Raw genomic sequence first — 6,668 nt, 5'->3', positions numbered from 1 at the left:
GTCTTTGTCGTGGCGACTTTCCCATAATAGTGATACCTAAGTTTGCCTTGCGCCTTCTCCCGCTTTTGAGTCGGGTGTCCTCCTGGTCCACAAAAGGTGGGCTGAAAACCCTGTAGGCCTTTATGATCAACCATGTCATCATTCCTCTCTTGATATCATTCCTGTAGTTCGAATACATATGTAAGTAAACGTTTACATGTGTGTCTTTTCTGTGTATACTATACCTGCCCTTGTGAGCTTAACATCCAGAAGGACATTGGCCCTACTTTCTCCTCTTCCTAAGTAAATTTAGAGTAAAGTCAGCCAAACGACTGATCAATTCCTTTTCCGCCCCAAAATATATTACTATGACGTCGTCTACATACCTTACCCATTTAATTATATCAAACCCGGTATCTTAATTTTTTCGACCTCTTCCGTATCCAACCATTCCATAAATATATTCGCCAAAATAGGCGATAGGCAAGAACCCGTGGCCACCCCATTCCTCATCATATTCATGCTCAATGCTGCCTCCAGTAGTTTTAGGAATGGATTTTTATTTATATCACAATTATACTTAGCCCAATCTAAACTAGATAATATTATCTCATGTCAGCCTATAATATATTTTCTCGGTGTATTTTTTTTTCTTTGTTCCTTTAGAGAAAGTGTTTTGATTTAACCGATAAGAAAATTATTAATATCATACCCCTCAGATCTCTTGTCACAAGAACATTAACAATTATAACATCGAGATTTGATGCTGTTTCTTTTCCTATGCTCCCAAGGGTTTGACCCTCTTTTCTTCCTGCATAATGTTTTTTTTTCAGTACCTTTATAAATGTCGAAACTTTCGATTTGCTTTTATTTTCCATTACTTTTGTCACTTTCGAAGCGTTCTTCCCATTTCCGTGCCCCATAGTCGTCAAGAAACGATTATCACCTCGTTGGTATTCTTTACCACCTCTTTCTCTTTTGCTTTTTCGGGCAGGGGTTTTACTAGTCCTGTTAGAGTCTGCGTTTTAGCCAAAGAATGATAATCAGTCGTTAATAGGGGTTCAGAGTAAAACTGCTGTTTTGATTGATGTACTTGACTAAATTTTTGCCAAAGGTTCTTAAATTGGTGCTATACTTGACATTTCCTTTATGATTTTCATCATGTTGAATTACATGATAGAAATTGTACAATGAAAGTTACGTCTCTGCACCAGTTAAAGGTATGTATATGGCATATGTATACGGCAGGGAAAACTGTTTTGATGATACATATGTTTCTACAGTGTCCTTCCAGTTCTTTGAAGCTTCTTGCTTTATTTTTGTCGTTCACTTCTCTTTTTTTATTTCTCGTGTTTATTGATCGATGTGCGTGTTTACCTATTTGTTCGTAATTTGTATTATGATTTCATTTCAGTTTTTCAAAAAGCGTATATTAAATCGCAAGATACATCAGCTTTGCTCATGTTATAATGCATGAGCTCTAATATAGTTTTATTTATTTACACTAAAAAACCTATCTCATTGCACAAGAAATGCTTGAAATAAACAAACTAATTTAGATTGTAGTATAAATGCTACGAGAAAACTGGCTTTGGTAAAATAATCTGATTTTGAAAATTTTAAATCACTCACACACACAAAAACACAATTTAGGACTGTGTCAGGTCAGCTTCAACATCATCGTCGTAAATGTTTTTACGTAAATTTTTCCCATTACAGGATTAGACGTTTAACATGAGTTTTCTCCAGCCTTTTCTGACTGTCCTCTCTGAACTCGAACGTCCGCCAGGTCTCGGAATTCACCTCTCCCCTTTCTCATGATTTCGTCTTCCTAGTGGTATCCGTCCTTCTACTCCCAATATACTGCCTTTCTGACTAACTGTTCGTCGGGCCTTCTCATCACGTGTCCGAACCATATCAGCCTTTGATGTCTCAGTTTTTTTTTTTTTCTTTCTTTTTTACCAACCTCTCGATACCACATTTTTACACCAGTCCTGAACTGATTCACAATAATCTTTGGTCACATTTTCAAAATGTCACCAATTTACCTTTTTAGCGTTTATGTTTATGGTTCTCATAGCAGCGTAAACCTTGGGAACCCACCAGAGGTATTTGCTCTTTGATAATTGGACGTTTTTATTGACCAGGGAGAGCTATCTATCTCAGCTTCTGCCTTACTTCCCAATGTGGCCCCTAGTTAATAAAAACGCCCCACTTCCCTTCGACTGTTCCTCACTCCCCATTCTTCTCTATGTGCACGTGAAGCGCACTTTAGGCTTCGGATATCTCGTGCTTCGTGTATGTGATGCAATCCTGAGCTCCTCTTGTGACAATATTTGTTACATTTGGTACACAGTGCGGAGTTAACTCCAGCACCTTTCCGCCACCTTTGTCAGAAGAACCACATGGCCACTTTCCTGGCCGTCCTATTCCTTTGCTTCTTTTCCAATCACCGAAGCTTTGTTTTCCTTTCGTTGAATTCCAGTCCCCTAACCTCCACTCTTCCACCTTTTAACCATTTATCACTACCTTTTCTTTTTATTCCGCTGTTAACATTTAGCCATCATCGGGCTCCCGGGCTTCCTCTTCCTACAAAGGGCTGAGCGTTGATCCTTGATGGTAACTAACGTTTATCCCTGAGACACTTGCCACTGTTCACTGTATATCTAATATTATAATCAAGTAATATCACGGGCTAGTCTTTCAAGTATGCCCTGCCTTCAAAATGCCCATATGGTTCCTTGCACTGTCCTTTATCAAATGCCTTTCCTAGATTCGTTAATATTTGCTGTTTTCTCTTTCTCTTTTTATGATACTTTTCCTTAGGTATGAAAACTTCCTCCAGTACCTTTTCAAGTATTTTCATAGCATGCTCAAGTCATTCTATTCTTCTATACTTCCCACATTAATGTGTGCTAAATATCAACAGTAAGAATTGACCTAGGCAACAAGTTGATAAAATAAACATTCTCTGTGTAACCAATAATTTTATTGTCATACTTATTTTCATAAAGATTTATGTATGCTACTATTAGTGTGTCAACATTAGAAAATATGCTTTCTAAGTGCATTGTCTATTTTATTCAAGGCACACAGTTCCCAAAAAATTGGATGAGGATATAGCAGAATGCAGACGTTAAAGAATGAACATATTATATCTTTCATAATTCTGAATTTTATTTCCGAATAATATCTAATGTAAGTCTTTTACATTATTTGGTTATACCACAGTTTTTCATCATCAGCATTGCCTACAAAGCTGAGTAAAGCAAAGAAAAATGCAACTGGTTTTCTTGTGGTTTATTTTTCACAAATTTCCACCCATCTCCAGACGCCCTTCTTGCAGCTCTCATCCAAGTAGACCTGGGTCTTCCAACTCTTCCGGTGCCAAAACAGGCCCAGATGACAGTCATTTCTTTTCTTTCAGGGGATGAGGTTAGGACATGTTCAGGCCCTTTCTATTTTCCTTTCCATTTCACAATAATCTCTTCTGCATATGAGAATTCCTTAAGTTTCTATACGGTATCATTTCAAAATCGATCCTGACATCCAACTCCTAATATTGTTATTAAAGCTTTATTTTCAAATTGGCAGTCTTTTATACTTTCATTTTCATGATTCATGCTCATAACGTACTAGAATTATGCACATTATTACTTTCATATATAAGTTTAATCTATTTGATTTCCTAATCTTTCAGCCTACCTATTGTTTGAGTTGCCTTTTTTGGTCTATCACCAAATCCGAATTCACGACAACCTGTGTACAATATTATATTTTCTAAAAAAAAAAATATTTAAAGATTCATTGTCACTAATCCTTTCCTAGTGTATGCTTTTTTGTCCCCCTTAGCGCCATCTCTCTAGATACATGATTATTCCATTAAGCAAGCTATGTAAATCTTTGGTGCTTTTGCTTCTTAGAGCAGTATCATCGTTGTATTCTAAGCTTAAAGGTTCAGCCTTTTTCGCATTTTAAAAGTTAATTTTCTAAATTTATACTTGTAAACAATTAAGGAAGACTTTATTTATCATATTTTAAGTATCTTTTTGAGCAGCAACCGTACCCAAGATATTCAGTTCATAAAATCAACATATTGGATTTATAACACAGTTGCTGTTAAGTTTATATGAACGATATAACAAGAAAATTTAAATGGTTATTTATTATCTGGTACACTGACACCATTTTACATGAAACAGTAAGCAATAAAGGAAAATCGGTCAAAACCTTTAATGAATAGAAAACTTTTTTGTTAGTTATGTTAATTTTGATGTTCTATATCATTGATAGTAAGCAAACATATAAACGCTATTGATGAGACAATTTTGAAAGATATAATATATGAGTAACAATATGCTGTATGCCATGGAGGTATTAAATTAACTACTGTCTGACTTACCGGTTCTAAAATATTTTGTACGTGCAGTGCATTGTATTTTCCTCAGTTCTTTACATGACTATGAAAAAGAAGAAAACCGAGCGCGAAAAACTTTAAAAGAAAAAAAATTAAGAAACGAAAGAAGTAATAGTGAAGTTATCGGGTGACTTGCAGAGCGAAAGAACAAAAGTGGTTAATAGATCATCTGGGTATTGAATTTGGACTGTATGCAAAAACGAAAGTGAACTGAAGATTTTTGAAAATATTCAAAACTTGTGGAAAAAATAAAAGAACTGAGGTGTGGGTGACTAAAACAATGTTAGTGACAGCAGCAGTAGTAGCAGATTGAGTAGCAGCAGCAGCAGTAGTAGAAGTAGTAGGAGTGATGAACGCGAAAGAGGGCGAGTGAAAACGTGGAGTAGCGAGAGCGAGACCGAGCGTCACTACTACACTGAGAGGCGAAGGGGAACTGAGCCAGCTCAGGGACCTACCGTACTGGTGCTGCTGCTGGATGCTACATTATACAACTGCTGCCTGGAACTCTCTCTCTCTCTCTCTCTCTCTCTCTCTCTCTCTCTCTCTCTCTCTATCGTTTGCTCTTACCGCGTTTGCTCATTTAATGCTCCTGCACGCCTTTGAAATTTATGCTTTCCTAATCTATGTTGTGTTTTTCTGGTAAGTGATCCATCCGTTTGCTCTGCTTGCCTTGCTTGTTTATTCTGCTTACCTTGAAACACACACTATCTCTTTATCATGTGCTCCTCCGGCATCTGCGCAGTTATTGCTTCCTGAGTCTTTCATTATAATATTTTGTCGCTGTATGATGTCATTCTTGTATATAATCCTTTTGTAGATTACCATCTGTTAAATAACGTTTATGTCATTTCTCTCGAGGTAGGTACCTTGCGAATTTTCCATTTTTTGTTGCACGTGATAACTCCTGGAATTGTGCATATCCCAATACCGATTGGAGGGTTTTCTGATTCACATAATGACTAGGCCATGACTTCATCGTAATGCACGTCATATTAGTACAATTCACAATATAATTTTGAATTATATCTTTTAAATCTGCCTATGACGTATTCATAAATACACTAGGTAATTTTTATACGATTAAGTGGAAAGTTTATCTCAAAATGAAAAGTGGAAGGTTTTCTTTGCCACCTAATTCATGTTTACGTCCATTGATTGAGACCAGCCTATTTAACTCCATGTAGAACTACATATTTTTGTTTATTTACTTTTACCGTTAGCTGTACTGTTTTGGTTGGTGGATTAACGTTATTGTTATTCTCAAAACTGTGCAGTTCTATTGATATCTATCTCCAGATTTGTGCTTCCCCATTTTCAAATCCCCGCCCCAAAATCCGGCTCCCGAGCTCCCATTACTCTTCCTTTTTAGTAACTAATAACCTACTTGCACTATTAATGTTAAGAAACTTTTTTCGAGAAGCCAAACGACAAACCTTTAAGAAAAGAGGAAATAAAAATACAGTAAATGTGCGGAACGCATTTCCTTTTCCTGTTGTGTGTCAGGCAGCCATTTCGCTCAAAATTGGAAAAGCACCTTAGTTCCTTCTCAGCTTTAGCTTTTCTTCATAAACATTTTCCTGTCCGTATTTTTGGACTAGAATACACTTTTGGAGCAGCATATTACGGAATGAATAAAGTGTAATTTTGGATTGCAATTCTGACACAACTCTTTATCTATCACTCTCTCTCTCTGTCTCTCCCTCTCTTTATATATATATATATATATATATATATATATATATGATATATATATATATATATATATATATAATATATATATAACCAATAATAATAGGCAGAATCTCGTAGAAGAGCGCTTTCGTCCTTTAATGAAAGTTACATGGGAAACAAAAAGATCAAGGATACCAGATGGTTAATTGCCAAAAAAAGTAAAAATCAAAGAGATAATCCGTGATAATTGGAGATCACACAGTCACCAACTAAACCAGACTTAACCATAAGAGAAACGGAAGTTTAGATTTACAAAGTCCAAAAACATTAATACAGATGAGTATATTAATTTTGTTGCTTATATTTATTTACAGCTTTTTTCAACTATGAAGGTGTCGAGTTTAAACAAACCAACACTTCTATTATTTGATTTGATATTAAGGATCTTACCTGATCCAGTTGATAGGATGATCTAAATCTCTCATATGTATGAATAATGCATTCGATACTTGACTAATTCTTGCTTGATATTGGTGCTGTTTTTGATTCGTTGTGAAGTGATTTTTCCAGTTTGTCCGTAATATATTTCATCACACATTTT

The 6,668-nt window shown here is 35.8% G+C and overlaps 1 protein-coding gene across 1 annotated transcript in view; it reads right to left on the bottom strand.

Moving 5' to 3' along the window:
- Positions 1-4,808, bottom strand: part of LOC135226999 (5-hydroxytryptamine receptor 1-like) — a 203,812-nt gene extending 199,004 nt beyond the window's left edge. The window contains exon 1 of the mRNA XM_064266729.1: positions 4,382-4,808. The gene's annotated coding sequence lies outside the window, so the exon portion shown is untranslated. The remainder of the gene's footprint in view (positions 1-4,381) is intronic.
- Between the last annotated feature and the right edge of the window lie 1,860 nt (positions 4,809-6,668).

The sequence above is a fragment of the Macrobrachium nipponense genome, chromosome 15, assembly GCF_015104395.2.
Source record: "Macrobrachium nipponense isolate FS-2020 chromosome 15, ASM1510439v2, whole genome shotgun sequence".
Lineage (NCBI taxonomy): Eukaryota > Metazoa > Arthropoda > Malacostraca > Decapoda > Palaemonidae > Macrobrachium > Macrobrachium nipponense.
The sequence above is the reverse complement of the archived record's forward strand: the minus strand, read 5'-3'. Positions and strand labels throughout refer to the sequence as shown.